Source organism: Palaemon carinicauda, chromosome 25, assembly GCF_036898095.1.
Source record: "Palaemon carinicauda isolate YSFRI2023 chromosome 25, ASM3689809v2, whole genome shotgun sequence".
Classification (NCBI taxonomy): Eukaryota; Metazoa; Arthropoda; class Malacostraca; order Decapoda; family Palaemonidae; genus Palaemon; species Palaemon carinicauda.
The window spans coordinates 86747412-86764991 of record NC_090749.1 but is presented as its reverse complement, the minus strand read 5'-3'; the positions used below and the strand labels follow the sequence as shown (position 1 = coordinate 86764991).

At 38.6% G+C, this 17580-nt stretch overlaps 1 long non-coding RNA gene across 1 annotated transcript; it reads right to left on the bottom strand.

The window, feature by feature from the left end:
* Positions 1–242: 242 nt before the first annotated feature.
* On the bottom strand, positions 243–1846 carry LOC137619274 (uncharacterized). Its single transcript, XR_011039881.1, has 2 exons — positions 1730–1846; positions 243–380 (listed from the first exon to the last, which is right to left on the bottom strand). It is a non-coding gene; the product is annotated as an uncharacterized lncRNA (long non-coding RNA).
* Between the last annotated feature and the right edge of the window lie 15734 nt (positions 1847–17580).

Below are 17580 nucleotides of genomic sequence, written 5' to 3'. Positions count from 1 at the left end.
TATTTGATAATAATGTCATCAGAGTTTGGGTTTATATAATATATAAATGGTTTAAATTGACATTAATATGACCGTCTAGAAATTTTTATTTATGCAATGTTGTAGGCCTGCTTACCAATTGACTCCTCCTCCAGGCAACTTGGAGCCTTTGTATATCAGCGGCCAGTTCCTCACGCGTTGATTAAAGATGGACATCAACTAACCTAAACTTTCCCCCCTAACCTAACCTACAAGCCGTATCCTTACCTACTTACCTAAAAGGGTTAGCCCCCTGCAACCCCCCTTATACTGCCTTATTCTAAGTTAGCCATGATAATACACACAGGTGGCCGCTATCATACATACACCCCGACAACTCTTCCAAGAAATGCTTTGTTGTTCTGTAAATAAAAAAAATCTATTGGTTAATATTCCCTAAATAATGGAAACTAACATCAGCGTGCAAAGTTAAGGGGGGGGGGGGGGGTTGAAGGCCCAGGTAAGTTGGGAGACAGCACTTTTGGTTAGTTTTTGAGTATATTTAGGAATAGGCTGAGCCCATCCAGCATACCAGTGTTTCAGTGACATACTTAAGTTCTCCATAAGAAAAGTGGGTTTCATTGTATATTATTACATACTAATGTAACCTAGGGAAAAACTACTGTTTCTAATAGAAAAAATTACGCTCTCTTCGAAAATGACACTCGTTCCCGTCGCAAATTAATAGTTTCAGAAATAAATATACATCTATATCCTCCAATAATGGGGGACCCCCAGTGGGATCTCTGGGTTTTGGGTGGGGAAAACATACTGGGGAATCGATATATAAACGTAAAACAAGCCTTTTCTTCTCTATACATTACCTTCTTGAAATTATAATAACTGGAGGAGAATACAAAACAGTATATCTGGATAAACTTTGGAGGCGCCGTTACAAAGATTGTGTCATGAAAAAATACAGTAACCAGTGCTGCCAACGTCCGATGTAGATCAAATGTTATTTTGTGACCTGTCATACTACTAGGCTAGGTTAGGTGGGTTTGTTAGGTTCTGTGCCCTTTTTGTACATTTTATATATTGAGTAAAACTTATATGGAGAAATTATTTAAATTATGGAAATATCTATCATTACTATCTCTAGTAATGTCAACGTGCCGTTGGTAACTCTGTGTACCATACGTCAACGTTGGTAACACTGTGTATATTGGTAACGTTGCTAATGTTATCGTTCGTTCGTAAGAGAAGTGACACCGTGCATCTTAAAGTTAGCCGAATTGGTTGATCTGTTTGTTTCCCAAAAAAATCAAATTCGCTTAATTCACGTTATTTACTATAGGAAAACAATTATATATCGTTTCCCCAGTATGTTTTCCCCACCCAAAACCCCGAGTTCCCACTGGGGGTCCCCCATTATCGTAGGATATAGATGTATATATATTTCTGAAACTATTCATTTGCGACGAAAACGAGTGTCATTTTTGAAGAGATCGTAATTTTTTCTGTAAGAAACAGTAGTTTTTTTCCTAGGTTACATTAGCATGGAATAATATACAAATTTACCCAAAAGGTATTTATAATCTTAAGTAAAACAAGTGTTCGTTGGTGGGAGAGAGAGAACCTTAGTACCGATGGGGAAACTTAAAAGTCACGACCAGAACTTACTTGAATTTATCACCTCTACAAACTCCCATCAAAATCTCTTTTATTATTATTATTGTAACAGATAAAACACTGAACTAAGTTTACTCACAATAATTACGAGATTCTTCGAGAATAAAACTTCCATGGCAACAACATTGGTCAGCTGAGTCTCCTCCGATATTCGGGACGGCTCTAAAGGCTGAGTCAACAACAAATTTTGTCATGTCAACAAACATTTAGATCCGTTTGGTCTTATCATACGTTTATTTCCTTTATCAATTTTATATTTTATCTGTTTATTAAAATATTTTAAATTGCTATTATACTTTATTTTATTATTTACATGATCTTTATAGCCAATAAAACCAATCTGTTTTGATAATTAATAAATTTACACTGGTAAAATCAATTAATCTTATAAGAAACTTCTCTCGCTGAGAACAAATGAGCTTGCGATCGGTACGAAAACACTTAAAGCTTAATCGAGATGAAAAAAAAAAAAAAAAAAAAACGATTAATCAGAAATATAAGGAAATTATGGGTATGAAATTCACAGCATCAGTATTAAAGTGCTAGCTGCTCCTTCGAGACTAAGTCATGATAAAACATTAAAGTTGTTTATAAAAGTTTTTTTTTTTTTTTCAAGTATTTTCCCATTTGTTGGTTTTGAGACACCAGACCTAATGACGAGTCCAGGAGAGAATTGGTGTGGGCTAATATGTAGTCTACACATTTAAGATCTCCTTTTAAACAATTGCAAACTCTACTGTTGAGTGTTTCAACAATTAATGTTAATGAGAGAGAGAGAGAGAGAGAGAGAGAGAGAGAGAGAGAGAGAGAGAGAGAGAGAGAGAGAGAGAGAGAGAGAGAGAGAGAGAATGTACTGTACGTTTGAATAGAATAAAAAAGAGTAAAGATATGGAAGCATCACTTCTTAATCTCACCTTAGTCATTTTATTAATGGGAAGAGAACTAATCACAGTCTCTTCTTTCAAAGATATTATTTCGGGAAAATAATGATATTGGAAAAGACTAGGCCTACCATTTGAGTTACAACTAGTGATACAGAAGTTTCTAGTTTTAATTTCATGATAATTCTGAAAAAAAAATATATATAATTTTTCTAGAATAAATCCTATTGCATTTACTTTATGGTGTTATTCAATTTCCTTTAGGAAGAATAGGCAAAATCAAATATTGCTTTTATATAACTACTGTAATAATTTACGAAGCAACTTTTCTCTAAAGTGAAACAGGTTGACATCTGCATCATTTCATAGGTCATAATATTACTTGTGCAATCAGAAAAAAGTTTTAATTTATATTTACTTGGTTGAAACAAGTAAAAACAAAATATTTCTTCTCAATAAATTATATGTTCAAATGCTTAATATCTGGGAGAGACAAATTATCAAACTACTGAATCTTACTTGTGAATCTTTTTTTTTTAATTTGCTCTCAGTAAATGATGAGATTTTAACAGAAATGAAACGTCTCTACAACGTTTACAATGCTTCTAGAAGGCTCCCATCACTGGCTACACCACCACATGCACTCATTGCACAGCCCATACAAAGTTTGCAACGCTTTCCAAAGGCTAAAATCTTTGGTCAGAAAAACTCTATAGGGTTTACAGCGTTTCCAGATGGTTCAAATCACTCTCAGTTGTTCCTTCAGAGAGCCTCTACATTATTGACAACGCTTCCAGAAAGCTGAAGTCACTGGCTAAAATCACCGTCAGTCATCAGATCTTGGCTCAAACAGCCTTTATATGGTTTATAAAGCTTTAGGAGGGCTAACATTTCGGCCTACACAATCACTTGTACTCACTGTGCAGCCTCTACAATGTTTATAACTGTTCGAGAAGGCTAAAATCTCTTGCTATAATGCAAAATATCATCATAAGATCAGAATTATTAGGTTTCAACTAACCAATCTCGAGAGGGTATACCCTAGCTAGCGTTCCATAATTATTTTTGTTATATTTTGTAGATTGATGGCCTACATGAAATCGATTCTGTTTCTAAAAGAGGCTTGTTTTGATCTCTTCTCTTTATCAGATAAATATGGAAGAAATGAAAGTATACTCTGAATACTATTGGTGAATATTCTTACGAAGCTGAGGAATGCCTCTGTACTGGTAAAGGGCATTAGTTTCATTAAGGTAGCGTTGATAAGAGAGTCAGTGTCCAAAGGTGGCATCATCAAGCAGTAGAATAGCAGTTAGGAGTGAATGCGGGAGGCAACTGGTAACCAAATATGCGAGTGATGCAGTTAAGTTGTAAGTGACAGGTGAGGTGATAGCAACAGGCAGCAGCTTATACACGCGAGCCTACGAAGGAAGAAGGTCACAAAAATACAAACACTTAAATTCATGAAAAGACAGACTTGAACCAGTTTTGTTAACCATGATGTGTATAGCGAGATATAAAACAAAAAAGAAAATACCATTACAGTGTAAAAGTGTGTGTGAAACACATGCAGTACATGTCTCCTCCCTTAAAGAAGACATATATGTGAAATGGGATGCCCTGTTCTTGAGAGGCGTATTGTGGGCGGGTAATCTTGCAGAAGATACGCAAGTTTAAGGTGATCAATGGTAATCAAGTCCTCTTTGTCACGAATATTCAGTAGGAACGCCTTCGTTGTTTGACAGATCACAAGGAAAGGGCTTGTGTAGGGGAAGTTAGCGGTGCTTTGCTGGTATCATTGTGCAGGAAAACGTGCGACGCACTGCACGATTATGTTGGTATGTGTTACTTTGCTGGGGGCTTGTAAGTCTGGCGGCAGAGAGAAAATTTTCTCAAAAGATGACATATGCGATGGAGATTGTCAGAGGAGGTTGTTGACCAAAAAAAAATCGGCAGAGACGACCAATGGGTGGCCATACACTATTTCAGCTACCGAGATATCCAGGGTGTCCTTAGGAGTGCTCCTTAGTCCCAGGAGTATCCAGGGAAGCTGTGTATTCCAGTTAAAGTCCATGCAATGGAACATCAAAGCTGCTTTGAGGTTGTGATGAAAACGTCTAACCATTCAGCAAGCAGCGAGGCTATAGTCGGTTGTCTGATGAGTAAGAGTCTGAGATGCCTAGCCGTCGGTGAGTAACATTTACCATGAGGTGATAATGAGAGGAAATCTGCGTCGAAGATTGGCAACGTGATGTCAGCAACTTACGCTTCCAGACAGTAATGTGAGGTTCTCGTAACCATGGGTGCAGTTACAAGGCAGACATCGGCAGATTTAGACAGACTACATTGTGCCCTGGGGGGTGGCCTTAGCAGAAGAAAACTGCAAGCACCGTTGTCTACCAAACCTCACACACCAGTACCTACATCATGTAGAAAGAAAAGATTAGTGACAGCAGAGGCCACCACCAGAAGTGATGTCCGGCGTACACTTTTTTTTTTTTTTTACCACTGACGACCATTCACACATTTCTTCGTAGCAACCACAAATCTGGAGTGGTAGTAGCATAACTGCGGTCTATGGGCGTCAGTAAGAGGCTATAAAGGTCGTTGGTTGGGGCACGAGTGAGTGGTGGGTGGTGGGCAGCTGTGTGGCCGCTCTAGTATATCATGGGGTGGCCTTCTGTGTCCTACCACACACATGTCAGCTTCAGTCAATGTTGAATAGTTGTCTTCGTCCAGAGTGGCAGCGTTGAAGGAGGTCTTGAAGGTGGTGAAGTAGCTGTCCATAAGGGCGTTGACTTTGGTCATCAAGTCCTTCATGGGCAAAATATTGACATCGGCTCTGACAGCACGTACTGGTTCAGGTAAGCGCTGTACCCAAAGGGCACGAAGTAGGTTCACCTCACAATGAGAGCTGTCTGTGGCAGGTTGCAATTGAGCAATATTAGTCATTTCCCTAAGGGTGAGAAAAGACTCTTTGTTCCCCAACGGTTGTTGAGAGAACTGAAATAGGTTTGTGTATACAGGCGGCTGGTGATGGCGAGTAGTACTCCAGGAGGTATGATTTGAAGGCGTCGTATGATATTGGAATATCCCATTGCTCACAAAGCCAATCGGAGATTTCCAGGAAAGTGTTTTCGGGGATTGCCGCGAGAACATAGTTTGCTTTGGTACTTGCCTGAGTCACGCCCTTGATGCAAAACTGGCCTTCGGAGCGCTGAAACCAGGTGAATGCTTCTGGTAAAGAATGGTAGTTTCATAGAGGTAAGGTTGACAGGATAGTCATTGTCGGAAGGCGGTATCATCAAGCGAAAAGACAGCAATGAGTGGGAAAGGCAGGAGGGAGCTGGTTACTACGATGGTCACAGTTTGTGCGAGCGATGCAGTTAGTTTGTAACTGACAGGCTAGGTAAATGCAACCAACTTTATTTCAACAGACAACCAGCTTATATACAAAGAGCCTTCAATGGAAGAAGGTAAGAAAAAATCAAACTCATCAATTCATGAAAAACGGGCTTAAAATTGTTCTGTTAACAAAGAGGTATTGAAGAGATATACAATAAAAAGAAAATAGTTTTACAGTGTACAAGTGTATATGAAACACGTGTGGTACAAGAGAGAGAGAGAGAGAGAGAGAGAGAGAGAGAGAGAGAGAGAGAGAGAGAGAGAAGAGAGGTAGGAATGGCTAGTTATAGAAAAACTATGGTTGTCTTGTTCGACAAAACTAGACGAGTTTCCTTTATTGTTTGGTAGTGTGAATTTGACTCACCACAAGAAATTTCTAAAGATTCAATTGTGAAAGGACCAAATTCTCTTGAATTCCCACAAAAAGGATAGATATCCACAAAGTAAAGATAAACTTCGACCTTGCACTAACTTTTAGGGAATTTCAACGACTTGCTTTCATAGCCTTGAGGCGTTTATAATTCATTCATAAAAACTAGGAGTTATGAATAGAAGGATTTACTTTTGCTCATGGGATGGTGAGAAAAGTGATTTAGGGTGGTGAGAAGGAGGGGTTGGTCTAGAAGGGAAGGAGGATTTGGATAAGGGATTTGGTAACTTTAATAAGAGAAAGGTGCTAAGGGAAAATTGGAAGACTGTTGGGATCAGGTCTTCAAAGGACAAGGATTCTATTGGTTAGGTGAGGATTGGGACAGAGATGGATTATGGGAAGGAGGTGGTGCTGGTGCATCAGGGATGACTGGATGGGGATTGGTGGAAGGTTGGTGGCAATTAAGGTCTCCAGTGAGGTACCATCCACTGGGGTTTGGGTGCAGCAGCTGGAGCTGTTGCAGTTGCTGAGGTGGAGAAGAGCTGGACAACATTACAGAGGCTTCTTTCAGTAGCTGCGGGAGGCAACCTGTGCAGTTGCACTCCAGATGGTGGTGTTCTTTGTGGTAAGGTAGCTAGGGCCTTGGAAGTGGATTCCTCTGTCTTTATGGCAGTGAAGAGGGGGCTAGATGCCGTGAGAGGAGCTTGTGCAGCGGAGGATGGTTACTTCTGTGTTTTAGGGGATTCTGAAGAGAGGCAGATCCCAATTTGTGGCAGGAGACTTCGGAGAAGACTGAGCTTTGTTAGCAGTGAGTAGCTTGCCATCATATATTTTAGTGGGCACTTTTAACACGCGTCTGATACCAGTTAACTGGAGAGTTAACTTATTACTGTAGTTGGAGTCACTTTTGCACATTTAGCAGTCACATCTGGATATATTCTTGCAGTAGAGCGCTGTACGATGGCGGGCTTGAAAAGGGTAGGCTACAACTCCCTAGTAAAATGGCCCTGGCCTGAAAAAGACATAGCGAAAGTGTAACTCTGTTGGCCGGGAAGGACAGGAGTTAAATTGAAAATTTTAGCTAGCCAAGACAATCGCATGTGGCTGGGCCCCTAAGCAAAGGCTACAAGTCCATCAAGCAAAAGGTGATAATTATTAATCACATGATATCAAGCAATTGATTTTTGCCTAAGCATTTGCTACTTGAGGCTATCTTGAGCTTTTGCTTTTACTTACAAGCTTTTACTCCAAGCAAAATTTATTGCTTGCTCAGTTTTTATTCATTATCATCAACGTACTTGTTTGTTAGATTGCTTTATGATATGTAAGTCACAGGCTCTTGCGCCGGCAGCTTGCTTGCTTCTTAGATTGTCCAGTAATGTTTTGTTATATGTTATAAATTTGTATTATACATTTTATTAAATATATTATATAAAATCGTTTTGGTTTTGTTTTGAGAATAACAGTCAATATTGATAAATATAGCTAAATATCTCCTTGTTCCTCCAAGCTACGTATTAGGATTTTTATTTTTTTTATAGAATTAAGATTATAAAGTTTCATGTCAGCAGTTATGAGAGGCTAGTCTCCCATCAATAATAGCCAACTTTCTTCTCTGTTTCCTGAAACTCTATTTTTGAAAGGTGAAGCGCACGTGTCAAGCACAAGCACGTTAGATATATTGTGTCAAGCACAAGCACGTTAGATATATTGTGTCAAGCACAAGCACGTTAGATATATTGTGTCAAGCACAAGCACGTTAGATATATTGTGTCAAGCACAAGCACGTTAGATATATTGTGCATATACTTCATATGAAATTCTATCTTTGAAAGGTGAAGAGACCATAAGGTCTCTTCCCATACAGAAAAACATAACAATAAATGTGAGAATCTCCTCTTCCCTCCTTCCTCTCTTTCTCCTCCCATAAAAACCGTCGTTCAATGTTCCAACTAAAGAATTATAGGGAAACGAAACTTCGAGATTATCCTTTGTTTAATTTTGGAAAACTTTCTTACCATGACGATGAGGAAATGGATTCGAAATTGGAAATGTCCAAAACTGGTAGACTCTTCTGTTTTTTCTTCACTTTTTCATACAGTTTAAGTCAATTTTATTTTCATTTTAATAATAGGCTATTATATTAATCATCATCATGTAGATGAAAAGGATTTTGATGAATAGAGGGATCTTCAATTTTGTTTAAAGGCCACTCATAAATGGCAGAGCCATTGGACAGTGACATTGCCATATCAAACAGGACAATGCCCAAGAGACTGACCATATAAACATATGATCAGCGCCCAAGTCTCCTCCTTGAACAGGCTAGGACCAAGGAGGCCCAGGTAATGGCTGCGGATGACTCAGCATATAGACCCGTAGGCTCTCCTCCTCCCCCCCCCCCCATCCTTAGCTCACAAGAATGCGATATTGCAGCAACCAAAGGAACCTATGAGTTTGAGCTGGACTCAAACCCCAATCTGTGGATCACCAGGCAAAGACGTTACCAAAAGGTTACCACAATTGTTCATTTGAAACAATTAAACATTACTGAAAATCCTTTTACAGATTTCTTTTTCTGCATTGAATATGAAATGCAGTTATGAATGTGAAGTAATGTTTCTCTTAATTGCTATCACTTCTTCTAATTCATCATATTCTTCATCATCATTATCATTATCATCATCATTATCAGCTTGAGTCGACAAGAGAGACGGTGTCAATGACCTTAGATGTCAGGATGCCTGAAAACTTTAAATCAATCAATCGACAAGAGAGAGAGAGAGAGAGAGAGAGAGAGAGAGAGAGAGAGAGAGAGAGAGAGAGAGAGAGAGAGAGAGAGAGAGAGAGAGATTCTTTCCCAAGTTGAAACCATAATAAAGAGCGACACCAGAAAAAGACTGAATCACTAAGTGGTCTCATTATTCAAACAAAGGAAAATGGATGCAGCTGAATATCTCCTCCATGCTCTGATTAATGGCAACTAATTAAATAGTATTGCAATCATCAAATGGCCACAGAAAGTGTTTGAAAAAAGACAGTCCTAAATAGTTTTTTTGTCAAGTCCATAGTCCTGTTTATTTTTAGATCTGGTATTTAGCTTTTATTGATTGTGGTATAAGCATCAGATTTTCTTTACTCTCATAGCAAATCTTAGCAATTTGGAAACAAATAGAATATAAATAAATTACCAATTACCCTAACATAGATAAAACATACACCCATAGGCCTACTGTATATAGTGTCTAGGCCTAGTGCTTTCAGCATAACTCCCATTAGGTTGGTGCTAGACGCAACATTTGGTAACAATTTCGCAAAATGAAATGAATATAAGCAATGCATATAAAAAGTAATGAATATATTAGCATAGAACTATAGTCACATTTTTAGATACCATGTCTTTGTTATTGGAATCTTTTGGGACAATTTTATCTCCATTTGGTATAATAAGTTTTGATTTTTTTCCCACTGGGCCTAACTAGGACTAAAGCGAAGTATTTTAGGAACAAACAAACATTCAGGATAGAAAACATACAATTTCATCACATATTCCTCATGTTGAGAGCACACTTAGGCCTACAAATTTCCCCCAAATAGTCAATGGTTTAACTGTCAGAAGATAATTAAGGCACTTTAATTAAGAGCATCTTAATTAGTGCGTTGCAACAATTAAGACCCTAATTCCAATTACTCGAGCATCACTAAATCCTGGTCCAATTTCATGACTCTAATTAAGGTTAAAAAGGTAGATAGTTTTCCTTGAGCATCCCTCTCTCTCTCTCTCTCTCTCTCTCTCTCTCTCTCTCTCCCCCCCCTTGACTCTCACCACACCCATGTCATTCTGTATAAGGTTAATTGAGGGTGTGATGGAAAACAGAGGCAGCAGGAGAGTTCTAGACATTCCTAGAATATGTTAAGGTATTAGATAACTATATTAGCGTTTGAAGTTCACATACACAATATAACTTTTTACTTTATTGCCCAGGCAGTGTTGCCAAATCTACTGCGATCTAAACATTAATTCCTGAGATTAACTTTTGAATGTTTGAGATATTTACCAAATGGAAATCTGGACAAAACAAAAAGAATTATTCATAGTTCATTTCTTTTGCGATTCATAATTCTCACCAATAAATATATTTTATGAAAACTTAATATTTATTTGAATCTTCAGTGTGTGCAGAAGAAATCGCATCTCTTTAGTATCGCCTTCATAGATTAGTTATTAGGAAATTAACAGAATGTTTCTTCCTGTTAAAGATAGACATTATCTCAGAAAAATTCTATACATTTCCAGTGACCACAACTAGCCCAAACACTGGGACACAAGAGAACCATTCTACAAGGACCCATATACCAGCATCCTTGGTACACCTCACAAACTCTTCAGGAGGGCTTACATCTACAAACCACCTACAGATAAAGCCCACTACAAAGAGTGTTCTTGTGCAGATTGTCTGCAAGAGTTCTAGCTCTCTGTTCAACCCAAAGAACCAGTAACCAAAGATCAACCTCCACCTTCTCTAACCCATCCAGCGACCAAGAAGAAGAAGATGGAGCACCCTCCTGCACTGGACACCCTGGCTGCCACCTTGGAGTCACAAGCCCGCGGCCCAGAAAGGGATACAGCTCCAGCCACCTCTACACAAGAGGCAGACATATCTGCCATGGACCTAGAACCTGGAAACCTGGCCACCACGCAGCCTACAGAGGCACACATGCAGGAATGCAACTGCACTGTGCCTCACCCAGCTCCTAGCTGAAGTCACTGCCATCAGCAGTACCCAGGTTTCATTTGAGACCTCACATCTAACGCCAACTCAGCTCCGTAAGTTCAAGCTATCAGCCACCGGAGAAGCCCTGTTATATGCGGCCGTGGCCGCTATGGCAGCCGCAAATCCCTCACTAAAGATTACAGCCAGAACCGACTTAAATGGTGATATCAACATCACCCCTAAGGAACAAGATAGTGCAAGACACCTGCGCAATGAAGCGACCCTCACTTACCTTGATCCCACCAAAAAACCGAAGGAAGCAGTGGTATATAACTACCCAATCAAGATGCCAATCTCCCTCATCACGGAACGCCAAAATATTGCCCAAGCCAAAAGGAAGTTGGGCAGTCGTAAGGTAACCCCCGGGGAAGTCATTGTCACCTTCATAGGACCTATCCCAACTGCCTTGGAGCTCGGACTGTGGGGAACCTTTCCCATTAAGGATTTGGAAAGGGAACCACTTCGTTGCTTCAATTACCAACACTTTGGACACCACAAGTCTGACTGCAGGAGCTGGGCGATCTGTGGAGTCTGCAGCGGCAAGCCCCCAACTCAACATTGCATTGATGAGCATAATGCTGGGAGAGAGACCCGGCCCAAGTACCCTAACTGCTCCCGGCCTCATCATGCCTGGAATAAAAGGTGTCCAGAGCACCTTAAAAGCCTAGAACCCCTGGAGACCACCACTCCTACTACTACAGAAGACTCATCGACCCTGCAACCTAGGCTGCAGAGGTAACTACGCAAGAGACCTCCTCGAAAGCTGGCCCCAGCTTCAGTACCAGCTGCTGCTCCTGCGTCTACCACTACTGCCTGCCCAGCTATCATCCCTCCACCGACCTCCTCTACCCCAACACCTACACCTTGTCCAATTCCTTCTCCTAACCAATCCACTCCAACTGTCTGCCAGCAATTGGATGCTATGTCCTTGCAGGACCTCATACCCATCACCATCCACCTTATCACCGAAGTCCTACCCCTTCTCAACCTCCCTGGCCTCTTTCAGACCGTAAACCACATCCTCCCCCTCCTCCAACAAAGCTCACTGCCAAAGTCACCCCCTGAGCAGAGATAAGTCCTAATACTTATATCTGTTCCTGTCCTCTTCTCCTAAAACATTCTCCTTTCCTCTCCCAGTCTCTCCTACTTATTTGGACTTGTTACCATACCACTATTTTCTACTACTAAAAATCTTTCTGGCTCCTAAGGGGACCGAGTTTTTTTAGCTCAGGGGCGAGCCACCTACTCAATTGGCCTTCGGGCCGAGAAAGATATTAAAGCTCTGGTGCAGAGCACAGTCTAGGCTCTAGGTGCAGAACGATAGACAAGAACACTCTATGAGTGCTCCTATACTAAAGTATCACTTTGACACAATAGCTCTAGGCTCAGAGCATCTAACTTGACTTGGGGGCTAAGGAATATTGTCCACAGATGTAATTCTAGGCAATCTGTGACAAACAAGCAAGCGAGAACACATTTCTTTCAGTAAATAGTTACAATTAGATTGAAATTTTTTTGTTTGATGGAATCTTGAGTTTATTCTTGCATCATCTGCATTTGCAATGTAGCTGAGGGAGGTGATGGATGCTAGAGGCATAGTCAGTGGATAGCTGATGACAGCATTCGTCTGCTTCTTTGCTGGACCAAAGAGCACCAGGGAGGATTCCATCAGTATAAAAGCTGACATTTTTTTATCCTTAGGTGCGATGACAAGCCCACCCTTGCCACAAGATCAGATAGTGATTTGGATGCTCGGTTTTGAGGCTACCAGGACAGAAACTGTGGTATAGGATGTATTAATCTGTGTAGGAATTAGCTTTGAATTTGTCAATAGTTTCTTCTTAGTGATGTTGGTTTTAGGGTGGGATGATGGAGGAGAGCTGGACAATGTAACAGAGGCTTCTTGCTTTTTTTGTTTATTCATTGTAGATTGATCACAGCTTTTCTCTGGATCGGCAGTTGCTGGGTTAGGCACTCTGTTCAGTTGAAGTCGAGGTGGTGGCTTGTTTTGGAGTCAAGAGGGGTCCCTGTAGTGGATTCTTCTGTGTCCATGGTAATGGAGAGGGGTCTAGATACTCTGGGTGAGTCTTGTGCAGCAGAGGATGGTGATTGTTGTGTGGCTGGGGGTTCCGATGAGGGCAGCTCTGATTTCGTGACAGGAGACTTTGGAGAAGACTGGGCTGGGTTGGCAGCAGGTAGCTTGCTGTCATCTTTTCTGGTGGGTAAGTGGCAGCTTCCCTAGCTTGTGCATGTTTTCCGGATGATTATGGGGGTGGGTGAAGTCTCCAGGATAGGTGGCAGCTGGATGGTGTTTCCTTTGGAGTCTCAGGATTTGATGGATCGAGCTGGCTGGAGATTGAATGGAGAGCTTAAAATGTTGCTAGAAGGTCGGACTGACTCTCTGGTGGCTCTAGATATGTTCAATGCTTTGATGGAATTTTTGAACACACATGACATAGAGCTTTGAAAATGCTGTAGACAAAGTTACGGCAATTATTATAAATCTAAACTAGCAATAAGTAAATTCGTGTTGAACATATATTTTATGAGTGGAAAAAGCGTACTTTCCTAGGATTCCCTTCTTCTTAATGGTACAACTGTTGGCTCACAGCCCCCACCCCCAAACCCAGCCTTACTATATATAATCGTTGGTATCCCAAGATACCTCGATTCCTTAATTCTGAGTCGGCTTTTTACATCAACAAACAATTTAAAATAAAAAACTTTAACTTATTATATTACTTTTTTCTCTGATATTAATCATTTGCACATATTGTGTATTGAGAAGAATTTTTCTCTCTCTTGTGTTTTACCCAAGATAAATAAAAATTCTGACGTAGGATGTGGGGGATGTTTAGCGTAAAAACCCGTTTTCTGGTTCCATAAATATTAACAAAAATGTTTAGTTGTGATTTTCTATATAAGAAAAACTCGTGGAATTACTAAATGAACATGACTCTTGTATTATGACCTATGGAACGATGCAGACGTCAACCTGTTCTACTTGGAAAAATATTACTTCGAAAATTAATACAGTAATTATATAGATAAAATCGCTGATATTGACTGATCTTTATTTGAATAATATTGTGGCGGGATGTCACAACAACAACTCCAACACCCTTGAATCTTACTTGCTGACAATAGTCTCCTCAATACAAACTTTCCCCTTACGTTATGAACAGCCGACTCTTAGACAAAAGGGAAATAAAAACAATCCATAACCTTAATACTATATTCCTTAAAACTAAAATACTTAACACAAAACCCCCATTCATAATCAAATAAAACCCTCAAAATCAATAGCAAAGCTTAAAACTAAACAATAACAAAACTTAAACTTAATTTTCCCAGAACCCTAACTTCAAAACACACACACACACACACACACACACACACACACACACACATATATATATATATATATATATATATATATATATATATATATATATATATATATATATATATATATATATATATATATATATATATATATATATATTGCGTGTGTTCACTAACACATCCGCAAGATAACAGTCACCAAAAAAAAACACTTAAGTAATCATTCACTGAGGCAACTATTTTTATTGCCACACCACTATATGAGAAACAGAAGAGTGCCTGTTAATTGGCCACAACGGTCTTAACTCTTCGGGGTCATGGTCGCAAGATCATCATCATCATCATCATCATCATACGTAATTGTGATACACAGGGCAGGTCATCAGCGGTTGAGATATCTACAAGAGCTGTCTAAATACAATCTATTACAGGCCAGTTCATCAACGGTTGAGCAATCCACAAGAGCAGTCTAAATACAATCTACTACAGGCCAGGTCAGCAACTATAGATGAGCATTAAAAAAAAAATAGTTCTCCAAAGGAGGAATTATGGCCTGCAAAATAAAAAAGGAAAAACACTTAAGAACACTCCTAGCTAACTACACTGTCGCACTATAATTGAAGATAAATAAGGAACTTTCTATTATTCAGAATCACTCCTAGTAACAAACACTTTCATGCTGGTAAAAAATAATAATAATAATAGTCCAGCATTCACACAACTGCCTCTGGCTGCAGTCAAATAAAAAAGCATTTGCCCAAGACATTCACCTCTGTCCTAACCTAGCTAAAAACATAAACAAACAACCTCAGTTATACCAACAGTCTTTCTCACAACAAACAATCGATACACTAACTACCTCTCGCTCGCTGACACTCTCTCTCTCTCTCTCTCTGGATTTGGCAAACAACAAAAAATAAATAAAAATATTTATATTATAAGATTGAACTCATCATGATATTTTATAATAAATACATTGTTCTGTAAAATATAGAGAAAAAATACCGTAAATTTAGATTTAAAAGTGTAATGTCACCAGTTGTGAGAAGCTGAGCTTCTCCAATTCTGAACACGGATATATCTACAGGTTGCCAACGCAAGAGCTCGTGTCCAGCAAAAGGCTGGGCAATCTATCAAGAACACGGATATGTAAATCCAAAATTATCATTTCCTCCTTTACTGATATCTTTCAAACATATTGTCTCTTCCCCAATATGTTTGGCGAAATTAAGTGAAATAACGTGTAACTTAGCTAGCCCAAATTCATGAATGATTCAAAATTATGGAAAACTTTAGATTCAATTAATTTTTTTCCTCTCCAGTGGTAGTATGTATCCAGTGTTCCCAGTCGGGATACAAAAGTATCCTTTGGATAGTCTTTGACAAAGTCTCTAGTCTCTTACGACACTCACAAAAATGGATACTAAATCGAAAAATTTCAATATTTCGGATACTATAATGTTTGGTTTTTACCTTTTTCATACAAAAGTCAATATTACTCTCTTTTTATTTTATCAGCAGTAATCAATATATTTCTAAAGATTGTTATGTCATTAAACATTATATCAAAATCAAAAGAACCAAAAGCTCGAATGCCTAATAACATGTTCAAGTGTCAACATCAAGGCATCGATGATCAATAGGGTATTTTGGGCCTTGGAGCATCGATGTGTTCTAAGGCTCAATTGTGTAGGTTATTTGGATTGGTTGCTCAAACATACACAAGTTCATAAAAGGCTAATTTAAATTCCTTAACAACATCATTTATGATGGCATATTACATCGTTGTGAAGTCCTGATATTCTTATTGAATTAGTTAAAAACAAGAAAAATTATAATCTTGGGACTAAAGAAAACCCTAAACCTAGAATATATGAATTAGAATGTTTCTGATCCATACTTTTTATGTATCTTTTTTCCTTAAAGTTATTAACATTACAGCATAATCTGACATTGTTAAAAAAAAAAAAACAGCAGATAGAAATTAACTTCTTGCTTAAAATAAGTCTTTTTTTTTTTAAATATACTACCCTTATCCTTCATATTCAGTTAACATTTTTGACAGAGAATAAGTTATATATATATATATATATATATATATATATATATATATATATATATATATATATATATATATATATATATATATATATATATATATATAAATGAAAATATATGAACAAAACTATAGCCTTCTATATCTTTAAATACCCTTTTTTTTTACATTGCGTACTTTTTGGAATAATTTGTTGTCCATTTGGGATACCATTTGATGATCCAATGGGTTCGTTTTAGATTGCCTTGCCTTATGGAAGACACGGGTTCTTGCGTTCACAGCCTGCGCAGAAATAGTTGGAGATAAGCCTAACCTCCCAGAAATGTTCTTCAGCTCTTCTCCACTTCAGCAACTGCCACAGCTCCAGCTGCTGCACCTAAACCCCAGTGGATGATACCTCTCCAGAAACCTTAATTGCCACCAATCTTCCACCAATCCCAATGATCTTGACCCTGAAGTAGCTGTCTCCATGAGGAGGACAGAATCAGCCACTTGTCTAAGTATCTCAGCTGGTGAATATGTTATTGTAATTGTAATTGTTCAGTGGCTACTTTCAACTCATTCAAAAATATCCAACTCCTAATTCATCTGTATTATCGTGGCCAGTATTGAAATTATCTAGTACTATATCAGTTTTGACTACATCAGGCCTGTCCTTGATAAATTAACTTACCTCATAATGGAAATAAACTTTCTCTTAGAAGACCTTTAGTTTCCTGTTTTTGTTCTATTGGTAGGTTACGATGGTTATAACTAGCGGTTGCTTGTTTTGCTCTTTATTGTATGTCGTTGGTGTTTGTCTATGCAATTTTTGATGTTCCTATCCATTTTGTTCATATTATTGTGTTTAGTTTTGGGCATTATTATTGGAAATAATAGTCTGGCTTTCTATTTGTATATCGCCACTTTTCTCTTCTCGATCGGTGTATTATTTCTTTTAGTTATAGTCCAGTTGTTATAGATTTTATTAACTGAAGCCAAGGTCATACATAAATACAAACACCACAGTAAGAATTTAATGTAAATTCTAAATTAATATCCCTCCCTGGCTTGCTATTTTGAGCGATACTAATGTATTATTACCTTTTTACCACTTTC